This window comes from Bacillus rossius, chromosome 1 (assembly GCF_032445375.1).
Source record: "Bacillus rossius redtenbacheri isolate Brsri chromosome 1, Brsri_v3, whole genome shotgun sequence".
Lineage (NCBI taxonomy): Eukaryota > Metazoa > Arthropoda > Insecta > Phasmatodea > Bacillidae > Bacillus > Bacillus rossius.
Window position 1 is genome coordinate 110,592,552 of NC_086330.1, and position 26,749 is coordinate 110,619,300.

Consider the following 26,749-nt stretch of genomic DNA (forward strand, 5'->3'; position numbering starts at 1 on the left):
CAGGTTTTGTTAGTGTCGATAGAATTCGGATATCCTTTCACGGCTAGTCTATCACTGAATGCAGCCTTGAAACTATAGGATCCTTTCGTTAAGGCTGCGTCCGTAAAGGACACGTCCTAAATATTCGGAAACAGCACACAGCACCAGTGTAGATTAAGAAAATGGGTGGTTGGGCTGTGTCGTCCACGCGGCCGTTGGTGTTTTGTGTTTTGGCGTGACGTCTTAGGCAAGTCTCATCGCGTGATGAGACACGTTATGATGACGCATTCGCCACATCCGCTTTTCAACTTCTTCATATAGCTCCAGAATGGACTGCGACAGGCGAGTCATTCTCCCAATGAAACATTTATCATGGCGAGCACTGTTCATATCATATCGATATCAGCAGTGTCTTGTTCAATGAACTTGAATTTTTAACGGTTTTGGTTTGCAATCTGCAAATAAAAGTTTTTTATTATTACCTAGATTCATCCACCATGTGGTTTCCCCCCCCCCCCCTTTTTTATATGCTATTATTTTTTAATTTGCCCATTTCTACGAATGCTCAACTATAACAATGTGTTCTTTATGTTCATTCATGCAATGGGGAATTTTGATTTAATACAATTTCTTGAACATACGCCATTGCAGTTTTGCACTGTTTGTCAAGGCAAAAAATAATGTACGCCAATTAAGAAATAAAAATGAAAACATAACCTACAGAGAACAATCCTAAACCAGCTATGTCAAACCGGTAAACCCAACAATGTACCTAAACAGGTATTATGGACAACACGACGAATAGACGAACACAAAACTTAAATTCCGTGGAAGGAATTTAGTCACGAAAAAAAAAATAGCGCAGACGAACATAGTGGGTTAACAACGAAAAGGCAGTGTCAAAAATAACAGTAAATGAAGGCAGACAACAAAACCTGACCTCGCAGCAAATATACGAACATGATGAAGATAAACATATATTATGGACTCTAAACACCGACGATCACAATCGGTTTCCTTTGACAAAACAATTGTGATAATTTGTATTTCGTAGCACATTTTCTCACCATATATATGCCCTACAAGTTATCGCACAGTAAAAAAAAAAGTGTAATTGGAAATGAATTTTTTTTTGTAAAAGTACAAACAAATACATTAGTAGTACGTAGAAACCAATAAAATATGTAATTGGAACTGAAATATATTTTTGTAAAAGCAAATATTTGTAAAGTTTCAAAAATAGGTTTTAAACCTGTGTCGTCTGTGCAATTACAAGAAAAGTAAAAGTTGTATTACCAAAAAAAATTCTGTATTAATATACAGAACCTCTATAAGCACTCATGCCATGCTGAATTGACTCGAGATAGAGGGCACTTAATGTTTAATACGATGCAGACAATTGTATTGTAATTTATTGTGCTTGTCACCAGGTAAAACTAGTGTATAGTTATTTATGTTATCTCCCTTTAGTGTTACCAGATCACTGAAACCAGGGGCGCAACAACTACTACTACCCCACTTCAAGGTTCCAGAGGGGGGACAAAATACCCTTGCCCCCCCCCCCCCTGTTGTTGCGCCCCTGACTAAACCATACAAACACATTTGTAAAAATGCAACTTTTTTTTTTGTGTGTTTCAACCCATACATCTGCTGTACGATTTACAGCCTTTTTAATTTAATTTTACTAAAAAAACATAATATTAAAAAACTTGCCTGACTATTTGCATTGTGGTAATTCACGACACATTTACTACACGATGTTTTCACAGCGCTTGGTAAAACGTATGGAAATTATATTATATAGTTTCTTTTTTTAATACTTCATAAAGATCTGAAATTAGGAAAACTTTGAAACAGCGGGTACAGCCGAGCTTTAAGGGGTCACGGAAATGCGCTGCAGTGTGTTTAAAACACGCATCCTTACGAAACAAACTAATGAACCTATAACATATGTTTTTCGCAATCAAAAAAGCATAGTCAGGAAACCCTCGTAGACGTAGTATTGATTACAAAAGACGGCATTTTCAACTTTCATAATGAGCGGGGCTAGGGACCCATTAAGGCTGATATTCACAGTTGTGTTTTGAGAGACAGTCTTATTTCTCAAGGCGGCGATTTCAACATCCATGTTTCACAGTAAGTGAACAAGATGATCTTCGTGAAGACTGCGTGCTCAAGCAAGAGCTTGTTTGACGTACTTACGGCTTCACGAAGCACTTACTTAAGACAGCCGAAAAGACACGAACATACAAGAACCTTGCTGACTGGACTCGTTCGTTAAAAATTCTGCTACTTTTCACACATAGAACGGAAACCTCAGAATTTGAGGCTATTTACAGTAGCAAGATTTTGTGAGTATATATCACTACATTGTACGATGAGGCGAGGAAGTTTTTTTATTGTGTTAATACTCTTGAATCACACCTGAAAAAACAGGTGTTTTGCGACCACAATGATGCATGCACACCTTCTAGTACATCTCAACTTGTGTGACTTGAATTGAATGAAAGGAAGAACTTGCTATACTATTGTATTTCCTGTGCAAGTTGAACGTTAAGACACAATGTATCTAACGATTTAATATCATATTTTCAAAATAATACGATAAAATAGGTTAAACTGTTTGTTAAAATAGCTCTACTACATTTCTACAGTTATTTTTGCTAATACTACGTAGGAAACAGTTTAACCTATTTTACCATATTATTTATGTTGCTATTCTAAACTTTTCAGGTAGTGAAAAACTGTTCTTTGTAATTTTTTTGTGGAAATTTTCACTCTGCTTCAGCTTCGGGATAAGGTACCGTAAATATTAGTTTAATAAAAATATAATATTTAACCACACAGCAAAATAAATTTTAACATAAGTAAGAAAAATATATGTTTAGAAATTCAACAATAAGTTTGAACGAATCTGATAGTGTAGGGCTACGTAGGAAGGAATTAATTTTTTTTTAAAACTCTTTTGTTATTTCGACCTCCAGTATTAATATTTCGCCTCATCAAAAATTGTCCAGTCAAAATTTTTAAATAGTGTTTGAGTTCCTTTGCGCCCCTTGCGGTAATGATTGCTCGTATCAAACTTTATTTCCAACAAAAGCTTAAAATAATATTTAAAAACTTAAAAATAAATAATAATGGATTTGATAGTGTACAGGATACGGAAGTAATATATTTTTTTCTATTTCAATTTTTTTTGTCTATTCCTTTCAGTAATGGTTCGTCTTATCAAAAATTGTTTTAGAAGAAAGTTTTACATAGTATTTGAAGATTTACAATAAATTGTAACCGATTTAAAAGTGAAAGAAATTATGAATTTATTTGTCCTTTAACTGCTGCTTTTTCCACCCCTTGCAGTTATAATTGGTCATGTTAAAAATACATTATGAAAATTATTTGGTATTGCTCTAACGAGATGTAACAAATTCATACATATGCTATATTTGTTTTTAATGGATTTCGTAAACATCGTAAACAAGAAATGGTTTGAATTTCTTTCAGAAACTATTAATTAATTTTGCCTGGTATTTCAAAATTCTCAAATTTGTTACGATTTTGACAGCCAAGAAACATGAAATGAGTTTTTGATATAGAAATGCAAACCATATCATGAAGTAGCCAGTGGCATTACAGTTAAGCCTAAAAAGTTTCAGTTTTGCAATAAATTAAATTCTTCTTATTTGTACAACCCAAAAACGTTAAAAACGTAACTTTGGCAGCTAATTATGCAAAAAGTATGCTCTATATATTTTTTTTATTTCGTGAAAGTTAAAAAATTGAAAAAGTCTAAAAGTTGATCAGTGATTAATATAAATATAAAATCATGACCTGAAATGGGAGGCACCCCCTTAAAAATACGAGGTCCACGAGAATCTGCCATTTTCTACACTGCGATCAGAACAAGCAATTTCTTGAGACAAGTATGCCGTGGTCTTGGCAAATACAGTCTTATTCGAGTTCTTAAGCAAGGTCTCAGCAATTATGAAACACGCGTATGCGATGGTGTTCTCAAGAAACGACTATGATGCAGGAGAATATCCTCTCAGAAATAAGTAATATGGGACTATCATAAGATGGTCTTCATCACGACCGTCTTGTTTGCAATAACTTGAGACAATCTCAAGCAACGTCTATAGTACCCAAATATTTAAATAAGAATGCATATAAGAATTTTTTGACGAAGGAATTGCTCAAGACATAAATATGAATACCACCCTAAGTCTGCGAGACTCTCTTCCCGCGCCAGTTTTGAATCAATCTTTCAGGAGGAATACTCGGCAACAGGGTGGTGGCTCTCGCTTCCTTTCCGCGCGACGTCTCGCCTTGTAAGGATGCGTTACACTGGATGGACGACGCCCCACTGCAGCAAATTATTTACATATCCAGCTAATTGATGGCTGCATGTTTGGTGCTATATTAACACTGGAACACGAGTACGATGTTTAACGTTGTTCTTAGATTGGGTTCGTAAACTTTGCAAAAAAAGGCTAAGAGCGCAAAGACGCAACACACAAAAAATTTAAGAACTAAAACAGTTTATAAAACACGCAAATCGCACGACCACTTCAACCTTACAAATTGAAACTGTTTGACTAAAGAAAAACAATTTCAACAGACTTATTATAAAGTGTTATTTACGAAAACGTGTGAAGTTCTAAATGACTTGATTTAAAAGCGTATTTTGCTTTCACTACGCGATAGTTCAGTAAGTGAAAACGTGATAAGTATTAAAAAGAAAATCCTAGCCTTTCATACATTTCATGTCTACATATTTAAAATATGTGTATCAGAACAGTTCAATTCAAAATATAGAAGTCTAAACGCAAAAAATTGAGATTTGGCCGATGCTTGCATTTTTTCGTCCTGCGTACTTTATGCACGCACAGTATTTGAAACTCTCATTAACTTTTTGCTTCTTGCGTTTCTTGTGCATTTTAAAAACCCATCTTAAATCCTACTCTACAGTTTATAAACAGAGAAAACTGTTCGTTCGATACAGATATGTGTGCACAACAAAACTAATATTCTCTTTTGGCCTGATAATGTCATGTGTAAAAAACTGATAATGTACATCTAAAAAAAATACACAATTGAAATACAAAATTATTCAATTGGATATACCATACATTTTCTACGGCAAAATATTTTTTGGATCAACTCGATATACTTTTATTTATTTCACCGAATACAAACACACATTTGGTTAAGATGAGCATCAGCGACCTCGCGCAATTTAAATTTCGCGTTGTAGTTGAAAACATAGCTACAGCAAACAGTGTGATCGTGTCCCAGCACGAAAGAGTAATCTCTCCTCACCCCCCCCTCCCCCCAAGCTACAGTGCGATCTACACTTGTCCACTAACACAACAAACTCGGGCAGCGGTAAAGCCCGTTCTACAATGGCACGTAAACGGAGCCGGATATCCCAGAACATTTCACCAACGCGTCTGCTGCTTCCACAGTGCACGGAAACGTAACCCATGTCAACCAACGAGATTGCATTTCAAGATTACGAATTATTAATTCAATTAAATATATATACATATAATGCTTCGAGATTAGAGCACGGACAAAAATTTACATATATAATAAAAATAAACTACAAAGTAATAATCGAACACTAGGTGTTCTTGCACTTGAAACAATTTTTAACGTACTTAGAACATAAACAAAAGGGCTACCACGTACTCGACTTCTCTCTGTCGCACCTTTGAATATATATACTGAATAGAAGTCGCCAGTCCAGGTTAAAATTTCTAATATGGTTTTGAGGTAGTTGGTTAATTCACCGCCGCAATCGCCACCATCTCTAGGGCATCGACTTGTGGTGGTCCCTAGCGGACAAGTGTCTAACTCTTCAAACAACCCTTCCCCCTCCCGTTGAAAGAACTTGAGCTGCAGTGAATGATAGATGGGGGGTGCGGGGAATGACAGCGGGCGACAGGGCTGCGCTCTAACGTGTAAATAACAACTAAGACGATACAGGGCGTTACGGCATCGCACTGCAGCGGTGAAGTTCCCAAGCTGCTCATCATTCGCTTCTGAAAAACGTAGAGTAAATCCTATCCACTCGCGACTTCTATACAGTATATATATTCAAAGGTCGCACGGAGAAACGTAAACGGAAAAGCTTAGCATTGCCGAGCTAATCCGCATGGGTCCATTTCCGTTTGCGTGCTGTTTCGTGAGATCAGTCTACGGTTCCGTGCGTAACCATCAAAACCGGCACTCTCGGTCCTTTCCCCAGACGTGGCAGCGCGGTGACTAGAGTTTGTAGAGGTCACTCGACTTCAGTACTGACTTTCGACAGTTTTCCTTTGTAAAAACTTAAAGGTGAACGTTGTGGCATAGTTGTGGATGAACTGGCGTGCTGGGGATTACGCGTTCGGCGAGAAGTGGCAGGCAGCGAGTTAAAACGAAATAAACACGCCATTTATAACACATTTCATGCGAAAAACGTATGTACTAAGGCGAAAACAATTTTCTTTGCTTAACCAACGCTAATGAAAGTTATGACTAACAAACCTATAGCATTTTCATTAAAATGTGTTCATTGTGAGAGGATTTTAAAATTTGTATTAAGGTTTGGTCATCCATTAAATTAGAGTTGTACATAATCTATATTTCTTAACCTTTGATAAAACCAGAAGTTTATAAAATTAGTGTCTTTCTTCATAAACTGGAAGACAACCAACAATGTGCAGCATCAGCTCTCTTTTTAATATTTTTGAAGTTATGTTTCGTTAGGCGAGTTATGTTAAAATTATGAGTGAATTTTTACGATGCGAGCACTACATCCACCGAAATTTTCACAGGATGAAAAAAAAAAACTACATACAAATAAAAATTATATATGTGCTTTTAAATCTTATACTTTAGTGATAAGTATCAAATACTGTTCAATATCATTAAAATAGTAATTTATTGAGAATATTAATGATAGAAATTATGTTTATAAACTTTTTCGAGTGTATTTACATATGATTATGTTCCCGTATGTATAATTTATTTGCATTATAAATAATAAATTATTACATTATTAATGAATAAATAATTCAAATTAATAAAATATAATAAAAATCAGCATATATATATATATATATATATATATATATATATATATTGATTTTCATTATTAATTAAACTTTATCTCTATTATTTTAGAAAATTAAATAATTAATTTTAAACACATGTTTATATTAATATCAAATACTGAGTATTTTATTAATTGTTATAGTTTGATTGAATTTATACTCTAGCAACCGTATTTATAATATCAGTCCAGTATTTTTATTTTATTTCTTTTAAATTATTTGCATACAAATTTAAAGTTAGTTTTTTACTACGCCATGTAATATAACTTTTAATGTACATACATTAGTACATGCACCTATTTTTTGTAACCGTTTGTTTTCTATTGACATGATTGTATGTATTTGAGGTTAATAAGACCAGTTATAGTGGGTTCAATAACTTTTTTTTTAACTAGATGTGCCTGCGACTTGTTTGCGTGAACAGACAAATCCGCACATGTTATTTAGATAAAAAAAATATTAACAATTATTGTTTATTAGTATGCACACTAAAAATTAAAGGCACATTAATTGTTCTGTAACGCGATTAAAATTTTTTAAAGACCAACAGTTAAAAATAAGCAATGTTATTGAATGGGGTTAATTTACTGGCTTATAAATTAATAGTTTTTTCCTAACACTCAAAGTAGAATTAATAAGACTTACAATTAGATTGCATGAATATAAGTTTTTATTTTGAATTCTATAATTAGAAAGGTATTTTGTGTCTAGTTAAATATTAAAGAAAATATTTCAAAACAATGTGTTTATTAGTAAACACACAATTTGTATAAAAGAAAGGTTCAGAGAATTTTTGCTTTGCGTCTTAATGATTTACATCAATCAATTTCCAGTACAAAATTACCCAATCTTCCTAAAAGTTTTAAATGTCACAATAAAAGACTAAATCAATACTGGGGCTACTCTACTATAAATTTCTCGAATTTCAAGTCACTAGGATCAGCAGCTGTTTAGTTAAATCATTTGGTACATATAAAAAATGGATACATGTACTTATGTGCGTGCGTTAGAAATTATACTTGCATAATAAAAACTAACTTTAATTTTGGATGCAAATAATTTATAGAAATAAAATAATAAAAGGATTGGAGTGATATAAATACGGTTGGTAAAGTAAAAATTCCATTAAATTAATTATTTAATTTAGTAAAATAATTGAGATAAATTATAATTAATAATGAAAATCAATAACTGTGTTGAACATGTAAGTACTCTAATTGATCAATTTTAATTAATTATTAAATAATAATGTAATAATTTATATTGAAAATAAATTATAGATACGGCAACATAATCTCACTTATTTATATAAATACACTTGAAAAGATTTATCACAATTTCTATCACTAATATTCACACTAAATGAATGTTTATAATTATATGGACCAGTATTCAATATCAATCAATACAATATATAATTTAAAAGGACATAGGGCTATAACAATTTTTATTTTTATGTAGCTTTTTTCATCCTGCCAAATTTCGTTGCATGGTGCGCGCGCATTGTAAAAATTAACTCTCATAATATTTTTCATAACGCGCCTAAAGAACTATAGCTTCAAAAATATTTTTATTAAAATTTGGCTTATGTATATTATTTTCCAACAAGAAATATATTTAATGTATAATAATTCGGGAATCACATACAGGCATTTCGATTTCATTTGTTTTTGGTGGCATTGATGGCATATCATAATTATATTTTTTCAACACTCTTGCGTATCCGTCGTCCATAAAAAAATGCACTATAAAGTCAAATAAAACAAGTGTCGTCTGAAAATTTAAATCAATTTCTGCAAGATCCATAACATTCATACAACCAGCAACTCAAATAAACTAAGTCAATCCATTTTGCTTGCATTAGACAAAATGGAAGTAGAAAAAATCTATGAGTTTGCACAGCTTTGCACAACCGCCGCTTGTTGCATGTTTTTCATTACGATAAACACAGCCTACACGTGCGCCGAAGAATAAAGCGTGTACAGCAAATGTTTGGGATATTGCGTAAGCAGCTTTGTATACGTCGCCAACACTGACTTTTGAGGTCAACATCGAACAGCTGGGAGATGTCTGTTGTAGGCCTAATGATTTCTCAACCATCTGCAGTTAGATCTTTTGAAGCATGGTTTTGCATTGTGTCTACTCCAGCTGAAAAAGTTTAGCGGTCAGAGAAAAATATTATTTATTTCACAAAGGAAGGTGATTTAACATGCGCACACACGATAAGTTCTACGTAGCTGTAAGTAACGTAAATATTGAACAGTTGATTATGAGAAGTTTCCATAAAATGCGTGAGTGTAGTCTTGCATATCGCTGTTAAAGAAACGATATTTAGCCAGGAAGACACTGGTGGGCAAATGTAGATCTAAACAAATGGAGACCCTTTGGCCTGAAAGTTTGTGGTGCAAACGCTGGGTCTATGATCCACATCACATGTCATCGTAAAAAAGCCCCGAATACAACTATTCGAGCACACCACCAACAACGCCCACCCAGGCACACACACGATGTGCAGAGCTTCAGAAAAAACCACACGATTTGAAAACTACTCAAGATAGCAGAGTGGTGTCTGTTTGCGAAAAACATACGCTGGGGTCGCATGAGTTTTTCGTATGAAAATGGCTAAAATTCATTTTTTCGGAATAATTTCTAGGCATGATACTCCCGGTAGAGATACTCGAAAGCACTCAAGGAACTTGCAATACAATTTTATCTTAAAATGTTATGGTCACCGCCGCTCCTGTCCAGTGTCGCGCTTAGAGGCGATATCGAACTAGCTGCACCTGCGGGCGTCGCGCTTACCACCCCGCCTCACCAACAGGCGACAGTGAAGAAAAACAATTTCCTCCACAGTACAAAAAAAGGGGAGAGGAAAGAAACCAAAGCGCGCGCACACACCGCACAAGCAAGCAATCAGCTCAGCTCCGCGCGACGGCGGTCGAGCGGTCAGGTGACTGCCTCCCATTGCGGCGATCCGGGTTCGATTCCCGGCGAGGTCACGCCTGGATTCTTCCACTTCCGCAAGTGGGCGGTCGAGAGTACTGCCTTCCTATAACCCCTCCCCTGCCCCCCAAGCACAGTTCATCGGTCTTCTTTACTTGCAATTATTTGAATACTACAGCAGCTGTAGTAACTCTCTATCTCCCCCCCCCCCCCCCCAAGTAAAAACTAATACTTTCGAACTATTCAATATATTTTATTAGTGATCCAAACCTTGTTTTCTTTTTAGAAAATTCAGTGTGTCCACTTGAATCTTTATGAAATCTCCCTGACTTTTCCTTCACAGAAACTTTAATTTTTTCCTATTTTTTTTATAATTTACATTTTTTTAATAATTTACAATTTTCTTAACGAAAATAAGAAATTCCATCATCCATCACCCCTCACAGCTGGCCCAGTTTGAACAGAACCTGCATGCCTCATTTTATAGTGTGTATGACTATGCAATAAAACACAACCTGGAAATAAAAACACACACACACACTTTCAGAGGCTGGGTGATGGCAGACTAGATCATGACATTTAATCCTCAAATTACTACCACCGGAGAATCGCCATGACTATTTCAGGATTTCAAGTAATTTTCCTTGATTTTCCCGGACCAATTATAACTTCCCTGGTTTTCCAAAATGTGGACACCATGCAATTACGAAAAAGCTCTACTCTGCGCACAATGTAATTTGGAGAGCAACGAATTGAGCTGAGTTTCCAGTCGAACTTCTGGTAAGTCTCCGGCGAGACACGGTGGAGACGTTACCTGCGGCGCTGGACGAAGCTCGCGCATCGCAACAGTCGCGGGGCGCCGGAGCGCAACTGGCAGGACGACGGACAGTCGGGGCTCCTGCTTCCTCTCGTGGTATCTCATCCGGCCGCAAGCCGTCGCCTCGTCGCGGAAGGTCGAGGCACAAAGCCATCCGTGACGCAACACCGCTCGGCACGCCCGCACGCTGTCGTGCATGACCCGTCGCGTCCCGGCCACCAGCGACATCGTCAGTACCACACTAATCTCTTATCAACATTTTCTCACTTTTCTCTCGCCAGAATTTCTAATTCCCCCCCCCCCCCCTTTTCCTCTTTTTTTTTTAACGTGTTAACATCTTAGCTCTCGGAATACGGCATTTGGTAGGAGTAATATCGTGAATGGAACGAAAGTTGATTGGAACGGAAACGTGTTCCTAAACACGGTGCTGCCATCTGTGTAAGTTTCAGAAATCTCGAGAATATGGCGGACCCGCACGATTCATCCGTATATAATAACTTTCGCGAACATCCATCGGGGGATATACTAAGCGTATCGGAGTACCAAAGTAAACTTTATAATAGAACAATTATCTTTTGATACTTTATGTTATAATTAATAGTCATACAAAGAAATGATGACCACTTAAAAATACGCCTTAGTTTACACAGAAATACAGAGAGAGCACAGAGTTCGTCATACTGTACCGACGCAACAAATTGTTAGCCTAAATGCATTCAACACCACGTTGAATAAAATAATTTCGTGATTAGATATTTACTCTTAAAATATACATACATACATACACACACACACATACACACACACACACACACACACACACACATATATATATATATATATATATATATATATATATAGATTCTGCTCAATAAGGTTAAGATTTGTTTATAGGAAGTATTTACATACTTATTTCTGTCTTTTAAACAAATACACATACATGTACTCAGTGTTATAGTATGCGTTTTAATGTGTTTCAGATGCATTTTGTTTTAATGTATCTTTTGGAATGCAACTTTCAGTTTGAAAAATATTTGAACGATAGCGCCGCGTTCGAAATGCTTTAGAGAACCAACAAAAAGTAAAAAATCTTTGACGCCAAGTTTGTTCCAACACAATTTACCGGCTACTAAATTATATGTATATTTAAAGTTGCTATTACATCTTGTTACCAATAATCAAGTTTACAGAATGTATTCCAAGATAGTTTAGCTACCATAAAGTTTACTTCGGCACGCCTATACGCTTAGTACATTCCCCGATGTTCGTGAAAGTTAATATATACGGGTGCATGTTGCCACGCGTGGGTCCGGCATCTTGACGTCTTTGGTTCGTGGTTATAGTAGTTGATACATGCATGTGCATTGAACTTTCAGCGTGTTAAATTTCTGTTGTGTAATGCGAGCTTATTTCATTGCATTTATGGTGCATACTAAAATTTCTCCCCTCTACGGCCAGGGCCGTAGCCAAGATTTTGTGGAGGGGGGAGGGCCCAGGACAAACATTAAAACATTTTTTATAAATGTCTTCTTTTTAAATGAATTTTACAAGAAAACTGTTACACTAACATATCAGAGAAGAGTATACTTTTAGCAGTCCAATGTTTGCACATGGACATTTTAATGATTTTTCTTGAGAAAATAAAACTGAACATTTTACATTTTGGTTCTTATTTAATTGTTCTTAGTACTTTTATAAGTCAATTGTTTGATGTTTTCGTTAAAACAAGCCATAAAGACAATATATATTAATGATATTTAATATATAAAACACAAATGTCCAGTTTGTATGGAAGACATGCTTATAACTAACACGTATGCAAACTGACATCCCGCAAACAATTCCTGTCGCTTCTGTGTATGAGGCATGTAGGGCTAGCTGTGGGAGGAAATGCATTTATAGTATGTAGCTCACTATAAGGATTGCAATAATCCGTCCAAATAAAGTTCTTTATAACCTTATGTAGCTAAGTTGCTGTAATTTTCGTATTCTATCTTCACTTTTTTTTTTTCATTTAAATCAATCCTTGAAGGGAAAGGTCCGGACGCCTTGAATCCCCCCTCCCCCCAACACGACTTCGTCCTCGAACGCGCCTAAAGTAAAACCTCAAAAACGTAGGCGATGATAATTCCTGTCTAAGGGGGAAGTCACAGGTTCAGCGTTGAATTTACATGCGACGCGTTCGGTACTCCTGTTCGGCTAGCCCTGAGAAATCAAAAGTGCCATCTCGTTTAGCATAATTATAATTACATAATGTTTAAAAGATGAAAAGAATTTTCACCATTTTACCCTAAAATTATTGCTTTTCGTTTATTTCTCACGTTCGACATTATTTGAAAGAATTTTATGTTAAATTGCGTGTCCGAGTGTCGTATTATAAGGTTATTTACAACGTGAGAACACATGCATTTGCTCGTTGCCGTGGTTAGATGTTTATACGTCTCTGGCGAGTACTGACAGACTCGCTCACAATTTTATGTTTTACCCATTTTGTAATATTCTAAAATAAATAAAGAAAACCCAGCCTTCACCATCCCCACAGCTGGCCTAGTTCAAACAGAACCATGGAATCGCCATTCTATAATGTGTATGACTATGTAAAAAAAAAATGCTGTCAAAGTATGGTTGATGGCAGACTGCATTTACCCGACATCACTCCAGAAAAATGCTGGGATGGTTGCTTTCTATTTACGGGCTGGGGAAAAGTAACAGCGAGGAAACTACCATCAGGAAATATTACCACCGGAAATCTACAAACATACTATTGAATGAGTACAACAATTTCGCCCTCCGTTTTTGGGAAAGTTGTGTAAAGAATACGTCGGTGGTAAGCGCCGTCAACCCCAGCAGTTTTCAGGTTAACTTAGAGACTACAGACAGAACTTCTGAAGTTGGTTGGTTGTAGTTGCAATCATAAGTCAATTCAACAGATCACGCGCGAGAAATGTTTCCGAAAATATATTATTGGCACCAATTAAAGCTTATAACTATATATGGTGTATTAGAAATAATGGTAATTCCCCTAGTACGTTTCCCTGCAGTAGGATTTCCAACAGAAGGGGAGAGTAATGTTTATAATTTCCGTTTCACAGTTACAATTTTTCCAAGCACATTAACGGGGCTTCATAATTCCAGGCCTTGGGGGGGTGGGGTGTCTCGGGGCAATCTCACGCCTACATATGCCTACTGGAAGTTTCCCCTCTGCTTCCTGGAGGAACAGGAGAAAAGTGCTAATTTAAAATGTGTTTTCCCCCCTAACCACTCCCGGAAAATGGGGGAAATGTCAGCATGGCGACCAGGGGGAATGCACCTTTTTCCATAATGCCGCTATTCAGTGCTCTAACTATTCATGGCATATTCCTTCACCTAGCATAGTGACTTCTCCATGACTTCTATTGTGCTTTTCAAACACAAGGACTTTCAGTCAACACAACATCTAAGTTTCCAATTACAGCACAGTTTGAAGATAATAAAAGTTGATTATTGATTAATCACTTGAGACTTTACTACCATTCCGCAGTTTTCATTCCAGCTTTTACACTTCCAAACCTTTCCATTTCCTCTTCAAATTCTAATTTGCCTTCGCAAGCGCTCAGTTCGCGAGTACCTACTAAATTCAATCTTTCTCAAGAATTTTGCAGTTTCCACTCATGATTCTCCCTTTGTAAACCACCTCCGTCGCCTATTTCCCAACATATGCCAGTGCCCTATCTTGAACAGCCTTAATCGAGTGAGGTCTGTTTACGAAAATAATTTAAGAATGTGCTTAGAATGTATGAGGTCTATTTCCATATATCGTTTTTAAAATGTATTTTTTGAGAATGAAAATGGCTAATATGCGTGTTTTCAGAACAATTTTTAGGCATAAACCATCCTGTACAGATTCTTGAAAGCACCCAAGGGATTTGCTTTACACCTCTATCTTCGTTTCTCCATCATATAATGTTATGGTTACTGCTCAAATATCATAGTTGGTCTATACACGACGAAAAGAATTCGCGCCAGTCCACAACCTTGTGCTTGGAGGGGCGACACCACGCTAGAAGAACCAGCGACCGTCGCACTTATCGTCCCGCCTCACAAACACAAATACACCCATGACTAGGTGCCTTCATCCTTAAGTGTGCCCCACCCAAAGACTCTATACATATAATTCCTGTGTGTCCACCTTCCCGCCTAAACACACGAGGCTGCACCTCTAACTCGGGCACCTGTCACCTGTCCTTCGCCTTCCGCCTCTTCCACACTGCCCGTTGAACCTCCAGGTCCTTCTACCACGGCACACGAAATATTTATTTGAATTAGGTTTGAAGCCTGCTGCTGTTGGGCGCAAGTCCAGTGGCAAGCAGTCCACACTTTTCTCCTAAACTCCTCCTAAAGAGAACCACATTCCTTGTTAACACACCCTTCCCGGTCGTTTTTATGACCAGCGAATATTTCCCCTATCCACTCTCCTATCTCTAGAATTTTTTCTGGATCCCATTTTCTTACTTCGTTGCTGTCCCTGCCAATAGTAAACTTACCTCACTACCATAATTTCCATCGTAACCTCCTTGTCATGGTAATATTCCCAAACTCCCTGTTTCTGACCTCTCAGAAAATCTTCCAATCGTATCACCTTTCTCATATATGTATGTCCACCTCGAATGTGGCACCTTATTAAAATCCTGCTCGGATTTCACGAGGCTTGAGTCCACATGGTACCCTACATAAACTATTCCACCAGATCCTCCATAAGCAACCCGGAAATCAGTGTCTTGATCGAATACCCCGGTCACCCAGCTCAGTCTAGTCAATTTCACCTACCCCCACGAATATAATAAAAAAAAATCCCAATGCCACAAATTTGCACGAGTTTTGCATGACAAGATGTAGCAATCTCGACTGCACTCCGGGCTGACACTGTTATCAAAAGAGAATACTTCTGCTTGTGACAGGAAGAGTGATAGCACCAATCTGACTAGGAAAATCCTGCAACTGCCAAGCAAGCTGCTCCATTTGCTTCCTGCACAACAGATAAAAAGGTCTGAATTGTCTATTGTATGGTGATTCTACAGAGGCTAGAAAAATTTTACTACCCCTAAGCATTACAGTTAACATATGTATTGAAATTTATTTTAAAACAGAATATGTGAAATACATAAAGTAGGTACCTAAGAAGTATTTGGGGGCAGCAGTTGTGATAATACTAAGTATCTCAGAACACTGAAACTTTAGTTTAAATATTTCTCAGTGTTTGTTTATATGTCTTTCAATTGTAATAATCTCTAGAGTTTATTGCTCAGAGCAGTAACAATTTCTCTATGTTTTAATGGTTGGAAAAGAGAACTGATTAAGAGAAGGTGATTTGTCTATGGATCGGCGGACATTTTAAATGGAAAATTTAGGTATTGAGGAAAATTTGACGATAAAATTTTGGAGAGAACAATGAAGAAGGAAGTTTCTTTGGTGCCATTTTTGTGGCTGGTGTGTGTGGCCGCGTCGGACATTTCCGACGCGGAATTCAGCTATATTTTCAGCAGATATTTCACTGAATAAGTGAACTGTTGCGCCCCTGAGCCAGGGCGAATGATACGGTAATATTTAATTACCGGGGCTACCTTTATCTACGGAAATATAAGGTACGAAAGTTTAATGTATTTAGGCCTGAAGTTTTGTGTTCAGTAAGCCCCTTCTATTAACTGTTTCGGCCTAGTAACTTATTGTTCCTGTTAATGCCTCTGGTTTTCGTTATGGCACAACATAATTATCTTAACTTTCACCTAGTAGTCTCGATTTAAAGATTCTTGTGTGATCCGAGGTAACTGAGTTAGTTGATTTTTAATTCACTTTAAGTATTATTATTCATCATAAATGAACTTTTGCTTTCGTTTGTGCCCAACATAACTATATAGATAACTTATATTTTATGTGATTTCATATGAATTATGGGTAAGCAACCTTGGTTCTCAGTGTAAATAACCTTGTGTGTGTCAAACTATTAATATTGTAAATGGGTAACTTTGGGCATAAGCCGCAATTGAAAACCACTTATAGCAGTGGAAATATTTATGAGTAATATAGTAATGTTAAAGTGTGGCGCCCGTATAAACATAATAATAATAGTTGTCCAATTACCTATAGTAACTATAATTCATTCATGAAGTAATAGTTCAGAGTGGCGCTCAACGTGGGGCCCGATATTTTGTTGAGTATAATCATGAATACCAGAGGGAGGTGTCATAACCGAGGCAATACCGGATCTAGGGACAGCAGCATGTCCGAGAACAGAGAGACAATTCCTATTATGATAACACAAGAGATAGAGGGAAACGAATCTAATCAGCCCACGGAACACTTAGAAATTATCTCAGTTTAAGTTCCTACTCCTAGTGGCAATATTGACTTAAATAACATGCTCCAGGGACTCATGGCCAGGTTAGATGCCAACACTGCTGAATTGAATGCCAAATTAGACTCTAACACGGCCAAATTAGACTCTAATACTGCCAGGTTAGATGTCAACGCTGCTGAAACCAGTGTCAGGATAGATTCCTATACTGCACAACTGACTGGCATACAGCAAAGTATCCTCAGCTTCGAGAGTAACCTCAAGTTAGAGCTGCAGGAGGTTAGGGAGTCAGTATCAGTTGTAACCAACCGGATAACAACACTAGAGTTTAACACTGATCAGAAGTTAGCCCATCTTCAGAATCAATGCCAAGACACCACACAGAAGATACAGGAGGAGTTAGGCAGTGTGTCAGAACGCTTAGAACAAGTGGCCCAACAGGCTGCACAAAACCACTGCAGCTTGGACCACACTAGTCAACAGGTGCACGAACAAATGGCACAAATTTCACACAAAACGGATGAGCTAGGACACCAACTAGAAAAGCGAGTAGGTAATCTGGAAAATCGCATGCTTACCCTCAGGTTGGACAACCTGATGGATAGACCCATCACTACCGCAGTTACGCCCATAGCTATCCCTAGTAACGTGCCAGAGCCTGCTTCACCAGTTACTACACCACATGCGGCACATTCTAGCCTTTCTCCTGCACTTGACCAAGTGGCCATTGTGCACCACCCGGCCAGATTGTGGTCAGAGGCCATGCCTCGTTTCGCAGGTGGGGAAAATTAAAACCCCATGCGGTTTTTAAAAAAATTTGAGGAGTATTCAGCCATGTTTAAGCTGAATGACGAGGAGAAATTAAAATGCCTGAACACTGCCCTCCGCGAACATGCGTATTACTGGTGGGAAGTAATACAAACTTCGACCCACACATACGCAGACTTCCAAACCCAATTCAAGCAGCAGTTCTGGAGTGTGCGAATACAGGGCCACTTAAGAGCCAGGCTGCATGGGGAAAAATTCGACTATAAAAAACATAAGTTTCTGGAAGCCTATCTCTCGAGCATGTTTGAACGTACCAGGTACTTAGACCTACCAATGAATGACGAGGAATTTATTTCCATGTTTCTTGAACTACCCCACAAGTACCAGTTACAGTTAACTGGTAGGAATTTTTCGAATATTACAGAGTTTAGAGAACAGTTACTGGCATTCGCCAGGCTAGAGCAGCAGGGGCTGATTAATACCACTGAACCAGAAAAGGCACAAGCTCAGAAATCACCTCCGCTTTATCAACAGTGGCAGCGCGGCGGGGAACAGCCACAAAAATGGCACCCAAAATGACGACTCCATTTCCCGCCCCAGAAGTTCGAGTTATGTATTCGATTCTGCCGGTTGTTCCATTTCCCGGTGCGGTGAAACTTCCATTTGGCGGTGTTGACTCGTATTTGGGCTGAAGTTTTGTGTTCAGTGAGCCCCTTCTATTAACTGTTTCGGCCTAGTAACTTATTGTTCCTGTTAATGCCTTTGGTTTTCGTTGTGGCACAACATAATTATCTTAACTTTCACCTAGTAGTCTCGATTTAAAGATTCTTGTGTGATCTGAGGTAACTGAGTTAGTTGATTTTTAATTCACTTTAAGTATTATTATTTATCATAAATGAACTTTTGCTTTCGTTTGTGCCCAACATAACTATATAGATAATTTATATTTTATGTGATTTCATATGAGTTATGGGTAAGCAACCTTGGTTCTCAGTGTAAATAACCTTGTGTGTGTCAAACTATCAATATTGTAAATGGGTAACTTTGGGCATAAGCCGCAATTGAAAACCACTTATAGCAGTGGAAATATTTATGAGTAATATAGTAATGTTAAAGTGTGGCGCCCGTATAAACATAATAATAATAGTTGTCCAATTACCTATAGTAACTATAATTCATTCATGAAGTAATAGTTCACAGTGTCCCACAACACAGTGCCTACACAAAACATAGATATGCAGCGTGACAAAGTTGCTCCCTTGTAGATGGGGCTTCATACATATAAAACATTACACTGAAACCAGATACAACGAAAAATAATTAATCACACATAATTATAATTTATGATGTCATAAAGTGGTAGTGAGCACAGATATCTATTCATAATGATTATGAATAAAGCATAATTTTATTTATTGTGATGGACTGTGACAACTTGAAATTAAAATTCCATGTTCCTTTCAGGAAATAAAGGACTAATCTGAATTTGTAATAACATTTTATTGTATTATTTGTGATTAAATTTTTACAGAAATTTTCGAGGTCAAAAAAATTAACTTAGGCACTGTTTATTGGTAACATGCGATTATTTTGTTTCATAGGTACTGCCTTGGTCACGAAGAAGATTAGCATCATGATTACATCTTTAACCATATTAGTTATTGATTTGTTTGTGAGCCTAGTTGTTAATGTCTGCAGCTCTTCTTTAACTGGAACCAGGGCTGTCGAGAGGGAAAATCAGAGGGGGCAAATCCCTGGAGCCTGGGCACTAGGGGGGCCTGGTTGAGGTTAAAAAATTTTTAATGTATGATTTTACTCTGAGATTAGGACAAAATTACAAGTATATTGCTAATATAATTCACTGGAAACCTACAAGGTATGCAATACATGCAGGTCACGTTTACAGTTATGGCCATGGTAATGTTAAATGTTTTCAGTAAATGGTGAGGTTTGAAAAATGTTACACTAAGTAATGGGGAAGTGGCTCAATAAATTTATTTGCCTCAGGGTCCTTGGTTTCTCTTGACCACCCTGACTGGAAAATAAATCACCAATTAGCAAAAGTCACTTGTGTTCTCCCCATGTAGCCTACATATACCTGAAACATTAGGGTTACACCAATTTACTCTGTCACAAACCTGCGTTTACTTAAATGTGCTGGGCCAACCAATTTTTTAAAAACTAACAGATCAAAAACTAAAATAAGTTTTTGATATATTTGTAAAAAAATATATGTAATTAAGAACAGTTTTCAGCAATGTTTTGTTTAATTAAAATAGACTAATCAATGAGAAAAAGTCTTTTAATAATAAGTCACAAGTTGATACAATTTAGGTGACTGATAAAATGATGGGATAAGAAAAAAAATATTTGTGGAGATTATGTTAAGAAATAAAAATAGTTTTGAATGATTAAGTTATTTTTTTATAATATTTTGTGTCTTATTGAATTAATTTCATATATTCACCAATAATATATTTGAAATTGCACTACAAATAATTTAAACTATTTAATACACACATATATTAACCAATGACTTTTTTTTGCAAGATTCCTGTATTACTTTAACATTTCCCATGATCTCACTAAAACAAAATGCCTCAACTTGGACAATTTTGTAATTTATAAGGTTTCCCCCAAACCGTTTGTGTATTTCATCAGCTTCACTTAAAGCAGGGTTGAATTGAAAATGATCTAGTTAGCTACTTGGGATATTGTTTATGAACAGTTAAGCAAACGTTCATTATTTTACCAGGTTAACTTCATAAGAAAATTTTTATCACCTTACTATTCATCCATCAGAATTCCTGCCTGGGATTCACACAATATGTCTCCCATTATTTAATTTGTGATAATGCAGAAATTACAATGCCTATTTTACCAGTTGAGTAAGATAAATTTGTAGAATATAACAAATCTGTTGGAACTATTTTTTAAAGATGTAAAACTTGAATAGTTATCCAAAATTACCTCAAGTTGCCTGGTTACCATTCTTCAAGAGTTTTTTTTGCATAAATGGCTGATTTCAAGAATTTTTTTTGTTTTAGGAAGTCATGAAAACATGTGTTTTTTGAGTTTTCAATTTAATTCCTTTTAACCACTGGTCAATTTTTTTCATTTATTGGCAATTATAATTATGGAGTATGTACAGCAATTTTAAAATAAAATTATATTTCTTGGAAAGTAAAGTTTTTTTTTTTCAGATCAATAGCAAAATTTGTAAATAAATAATTTCACTGGAGTGACGTTGATACCCTCTACAATTGTCTTAAGCCCAGTAGGTACACACCATCCTCTTTCTTGAAAACAAAAGATAACATAAATGATAGTCAAGAAAGTAAGAACTAATCCCAGGTTTAGCAAGTATGTGAGAAAGATACCGGACAATATAGGCCTCCTTTGTTTTCAGTGTGAAGTACATTCACTGAAATCACAAATCAACTAATCTAAACACTAACAAATGAGGGTACGAATGTGTTCAAACTGAAGGCTACACAATAAAAATTAGTCATAAAAGGGCATTAATGGTAAATAGATCGAAAGGAATTGAACAAAGCCACAATGAAATTAATTCATACATTCTTAGATGCTTTTTCAATGTGACATATAATTTTGTTCTAGGTTTTCATACAAACTTGGAATGGGATGCAATAAAAGTTAAAAATTAGATATTTAACACAGCTAATTTTTTTACACTACATATGTACAAGAAACAGTGTGATAAATAAAACCATCTTTATTGAAAGCACTTAGCTAGAGTAAGATTTCTTAATACTTGTCGCCAGGACGCTCGGCCGCCGTTTATGAGACAAGTTCGCCACAAATGGAGAGCTGTACAAGACAGTGTGCATATTTCTGTACATGAAAGATGTACTAAGCTTAACTTAACCAAACCTTAACACAACACAGTCAAAATAAATGAACACATGACATTACCGGCAAACGATCAGGTTTAACGTAATACTGTGCAAGCTAATAAATTATTTATAAAAAAAATTATCACCAGCGGGATCTTTAAAAATTCATCTAGAATCAACTTAGCACAACCATACAAAAAATTAAAAACGCCAATTAAAATTAGTTCATGTCATGTCACTGACATTGGATGCCATTGGCGTAATTCCACCTGCGCTTTATAGTTCAAACACTGACATAATGGCGAAAAGATCAACTTTATCACTTACCTTATCATTTTGTATCATTCAAGCCAACTTTTAAATGCCATTCCTTCTTCTTGACTTCAAAAACCTCTTTACACGACATACATCTTCACGTTATTTTCTTTTGTGTTTTGCGACAATATAAACATACAAACAATTTTGACATTCTCCGCAAGCAACTAGCATGCAACGATACAATACTTTCAGAAGATGGGCAACTAACGCTTAATATTTAAACACAAATATTCTTCTTAATTTATTTAAGATAAGATTAATAAAAAAAAGATCAGTATTGTTCTTAATCTATGACAAATATTTTTCTAAAAATGTAAACAAAAAAATTCTCCCAGAAGATATTTTAATTATAATCAATGAAATAACCACGTTATATGAAAACATAGTGTATTAGCGCATTAAATATCCTTTTATTTTTTAAATATCAAGTATTCCAGAAAATTAATAATTTTTTCATAAAGTTAGTCAATGGCATAAGTAATCAACCAAAACTAGCGAAGATAGGTTCAGAAATAAGGATACAGAGATAGCATCGGGCATTACACTACATCCGAAGATGTCACATTTGCACATCTATATATGTGACTAGCGCCCGCCCCAGCTTCGCACAGGTGCAATGCTAATACTAAATATACTACAGAATGTCTTAATATACCGGCCCCCCGGCCGGTACCTCCACAACCGCAATATCCCTGCACTTTGAATCTGTAATATCTTAGAAAATATTTATTTAAATTACATGCTGTAAAAGGCCATATTGATCTATATTAAATGCACAATGTGACGCCAACCGTCGGTGCTCCCTCTGGTTCGCACAGGTCGTTATGCCATAACAACACTTACTCTTAAGTGCATCGAACACGCCCGAGAGTGATGTCCGCCGAGTGGGTGAAAGTGCACTGCGACGAACACTAAGTCGATTAGAGCGTCCGGCCGGGTGTGGCAATGCGCTAAATTAAATCAGTAATTATTCTTTTAAATCAAAAACAACCAAATTAATAACAATTAAAAGATAATAAATTCAAGGGAAATTATGTCAAATTGTTCAATAATCATATATTGTCAAATATGTCAATTAAGTCCAAAACTGGTCAGAGCTGTTTTCCCGCGCTTCACGTGTCTCGGCGCGAGGTCGCACAGCGCTCTCGCGCCAGTTGCCATCGGGAGCTCACAGGGGTCGGTCGCTCCGCGAACGTAGAGACTTCAGATTTCGCGCCACATCCAAGTCTCATCAATAGTGTAAGTTCTTCAAATCCTTTTTCCGCTCTGCGCCGACCCCACTCAGTCGTACGTCATTTCGTGCGACTCGTTACTTAATCATTTAATCCCAACAAGGAGATTTTCTACGTATTACGTAATTTTCATGTCCAGAGTTTAAGGACAGTGTAAATGAGTCTTACGCAGTTTTCAGGCTTCGAAGCCAAGTAATCATTATCGTCAATCGCCAGCCGCGTGTGTCGAGTACTAACTCGTTAATCTACGTATTTAATTTTCATCTTATTTTAACGTGTAACATCTAACGTGCAATCTAACCACGTAATAACTGTTTCAAGCTATAATAAGTGACTGTGACTATTATGTTTTCATCTAACCGGGCCTACATACATTTCGGGACTTTAACGGTTTGTAAGAGATTAGATTGCAAACAACTTTAAAACATTCATTTGTATGTACTGTTTTAAATGTTAACATCATTGTCTGCATAAGCTGTTCCAGCATAGTAGCCCCGCGACTATCCGCCGCATTCTTCACGTTGATAACGGGCACAGTATAAGTCCGCACATACCGTTTTGCCATCTATCCTGGTCGCGCGCATCATCTACGTATAGAGACTCACGTGCCGCGACGGTCAGACAACAGACGCGGCCAGTTCTTGGACCAGTGTGTGTAACAATTCTTAATAAAGTGCAGTGTCGTGTCAATCAGTTTACCATTTATTTATAATGCGTCCTGGGTGGCCTGAACAGCCCGGGTAGATTTCGAACCGCGACGCGCTCTTGCCTGTAGCCACGAGGCCAAACCCCGTTTTTGCCCCTGAGATCACTTTTCAGATTAATAATTACTCAAAACTTAGACAGGCAGCGGGAGTGGCATCATATATATTTAAGGTACTTAATTGGATAAGGATTATGCTGTAATGCTTAAAATCGCTTCGTAAATAAGCCATTATTTCTCGCAAAAAGTAAAGGATAAAAAATGGTCATTGTGGGTTATTCCTAAGAGATAGACATATACCATCTGTATGATAAAGACTTGGGACTTTAAAAGAGTGAGTGTTGGCAGCTGTGATATAAGGTAGACGAGTTGGAGTGGATAACATGTAACGATGCAGTAAGTGATAATTAAGAATAAAGCAGTGTTAATAAGAGACAGTTAGTTGTTATTGTAGAAGCATAATTTTAGTGATCCAACAAATAATAAAACATGGTGCAGTCGGTAGAATTCATAAAAACTGAAGAATAACAACGTTAACATGGAGTTCAATAAGCCGAGCCCACTGAGCCTCAATGGCGATGTGGCTTGTAATTACAAGTTGTTTCAACAAGAGGTAGAAGTGTACTTTTTAGCGACTGAAATGGACACAAAGCCAAGTAAAGTACAGGTTGCAAGGCTCAAGAATCTTATGGGGTCTGAAGCGTTAAAGGTGTACAGCTCACTGCGACGTGAGCAGGAAAATGAAGAAGAAACAGTTGAAGGAATTTTAAAGCTACTATACCCGGCAGATATCTTGGCGTCTGAGCTCCCAGTCCTGTCTATTGAGGAGGGGAGGGCGAAGAGGAAGCGATACCCTATTGTCAAGGTCAGCGGCCAGGTTTGTACTAGCAGAACAGAATACATTCGGTGCGTGACTTCCTACACTAGTCTGTATCCAGGTCCGTGGGGGCCCCAGGGCGGTAAGGCCTTTTGGCTAAGAGCGCTGGGTTACCAAACCAAAAGTGAGAAATCCTATGCATTGTACTTGTATTACATAAGTGTAACATTGTGTAAATTGCAGTGGTTGTGCTCGAATATTTGTACTCATCTGTCAGGAAAAGTAACAAACTATTATCTAAACCTGCAACGTTTTACTTTGGCCTATTAAATATACTTACAGTGTCTGCTAGTTATTATGCTAACCAAAATTAATTGAAATGTTAACTCAGTAATTAGCGAAAACCAGACACGATTTATTTTGGAAAACAAGGTCACTTAGTATGTAAAATAAATTTAAAACTATGCTTCTCAATTCATTGTGTTCTCAAAGTTAATTAAAACAAAAGTCTGACAAGAAAAAGCAAACGACCAAAACATTACGCAATTGTAGCTCTCCGCGCGAAAGCTATCTCACAGTTGATGACGCAGGAGCCAGTCTAGCCCTTATCGTTGTCCGGTTTCCGTACCTAAAACGTTCAATTTAGCGCTGGATGTACATTTAAGTAAACATGGAGCTTGTTATGTTATATGTGCTGCTTTAACTTCATGTCAGTCGTTTAGGAAACACCTGACTACCAACGTTAATGGCATTTAAAAAATGCTTTTGTATGTGTGGCTTTATATTTTAATGCACCTATAATCGATTATTTATTATAAATGTAAATACAATTTGCATTGTACTTCCACTTTAGAATGCATATTATAACCTTCAAAACCTCATATATATTATATGATTTGTTTAATGTAAGTATGTAGTTCTCTTTCCATGATAATTGATTGTATTAAGTGACGAAAAACAAAATTAAGTTAAAATTTATTACTATTATTACTTTCTCTAGGTACTCCCGTTTTCCCCGTTCTGTCATTTCGTCAACGCTTCATACTCATCATTTCTCCACAATAGGCTATCAAGACCTTACTTGTTAATAGCCGCCCAACTCACACACACCCTAACTGCCCAAATATTTTACTCCACTATACACTACGTAACAGTAACGTAGTAAAGATATATTTCCATTGTTTATTAAATACTTAAAATATATGTTTTTTCCTGGCGTAGTCTGTGGGTCATGTGGTTGTTCTTTGCTGACTTTACGAATCCTGACTATGGACCGTTCACTCACACTCGTGTACTTCGCTGCTCTTGCCGTCTGTCTCTTAAAGGCTCGAGCAGACATTTATTTTTCGCTTCATCACAAAACTGCATCACGGTTTTTATTATTTCCCGCTCTCCGCTATGTATCACTTTACCGCGCCTTTGCGAGCTTCCACCTTCGCCTTCCATTTTCGGGTATACACTGAAGGGCGATATTTTCCTAACAGCCACTACACGGCTCTCGGCTACGTGTCGCCTGCTTACCCCCTCTTCTTTCTCCGGTCCCGCTGTCCCCGCACCCCCGCGCTGAGAGACGCCAAGATAACTGCCGGCCATAGTAATGGGCAGCCATTGTGTTCCACGAAAGATTGAAGCTATGAATATTTACAAATTATTTAGTCGCAAGCTTGTAAGTGGCGAGACTTTCGATAAGTTTTACACGGGCCTGAAGTTATTAAGTGAGCCGTGTGAATTTGGAGATCAAGAGCAAAAGTTACTTAAAGTGCAAATAGTGTTGGGAATAGCATCCTCTGTAACACAAGAAAAATTACTCCATGGTGATATGACCTTAGAGAAAATGGTGAATTACTGCAAGTCGGTGGAGTTTGCACAGATTAGTGCCAAAGCTCTAAC

General features: G+C 36.9%; 1 protein-coding gene across 4 annotated transcripts in view; it reads right to left on the reverse strand.

Annotated features, from left to right (window-relative positions):
- The window catches only part of LOC134542087 (tyrosine-protein kinase Src64B), an 87,880-nt gene extending 65,521 nt beyond the window's left edge, over nt 1–22,359 (reverse strand). For 2 of the 4 annotated variants that reach the window (XM_063386053.1, XM_063386028.1), the window contains exon 1: nt 22,117–22,359. The gene's annotated coding sequence lies outside the window, so the exon portion shown is untranslated. Of the gene's footprint in view, nt 1–10,830; nt 11,027–22,116 lie in introns of those variants that run through there. The other 2 variants (XM_063386038.1, XM_063386018.1) reach the window with 2 other exon arrangements.
- Nucleotides 22,360–26,749: the final 4,390 nt, after the last annotated feature.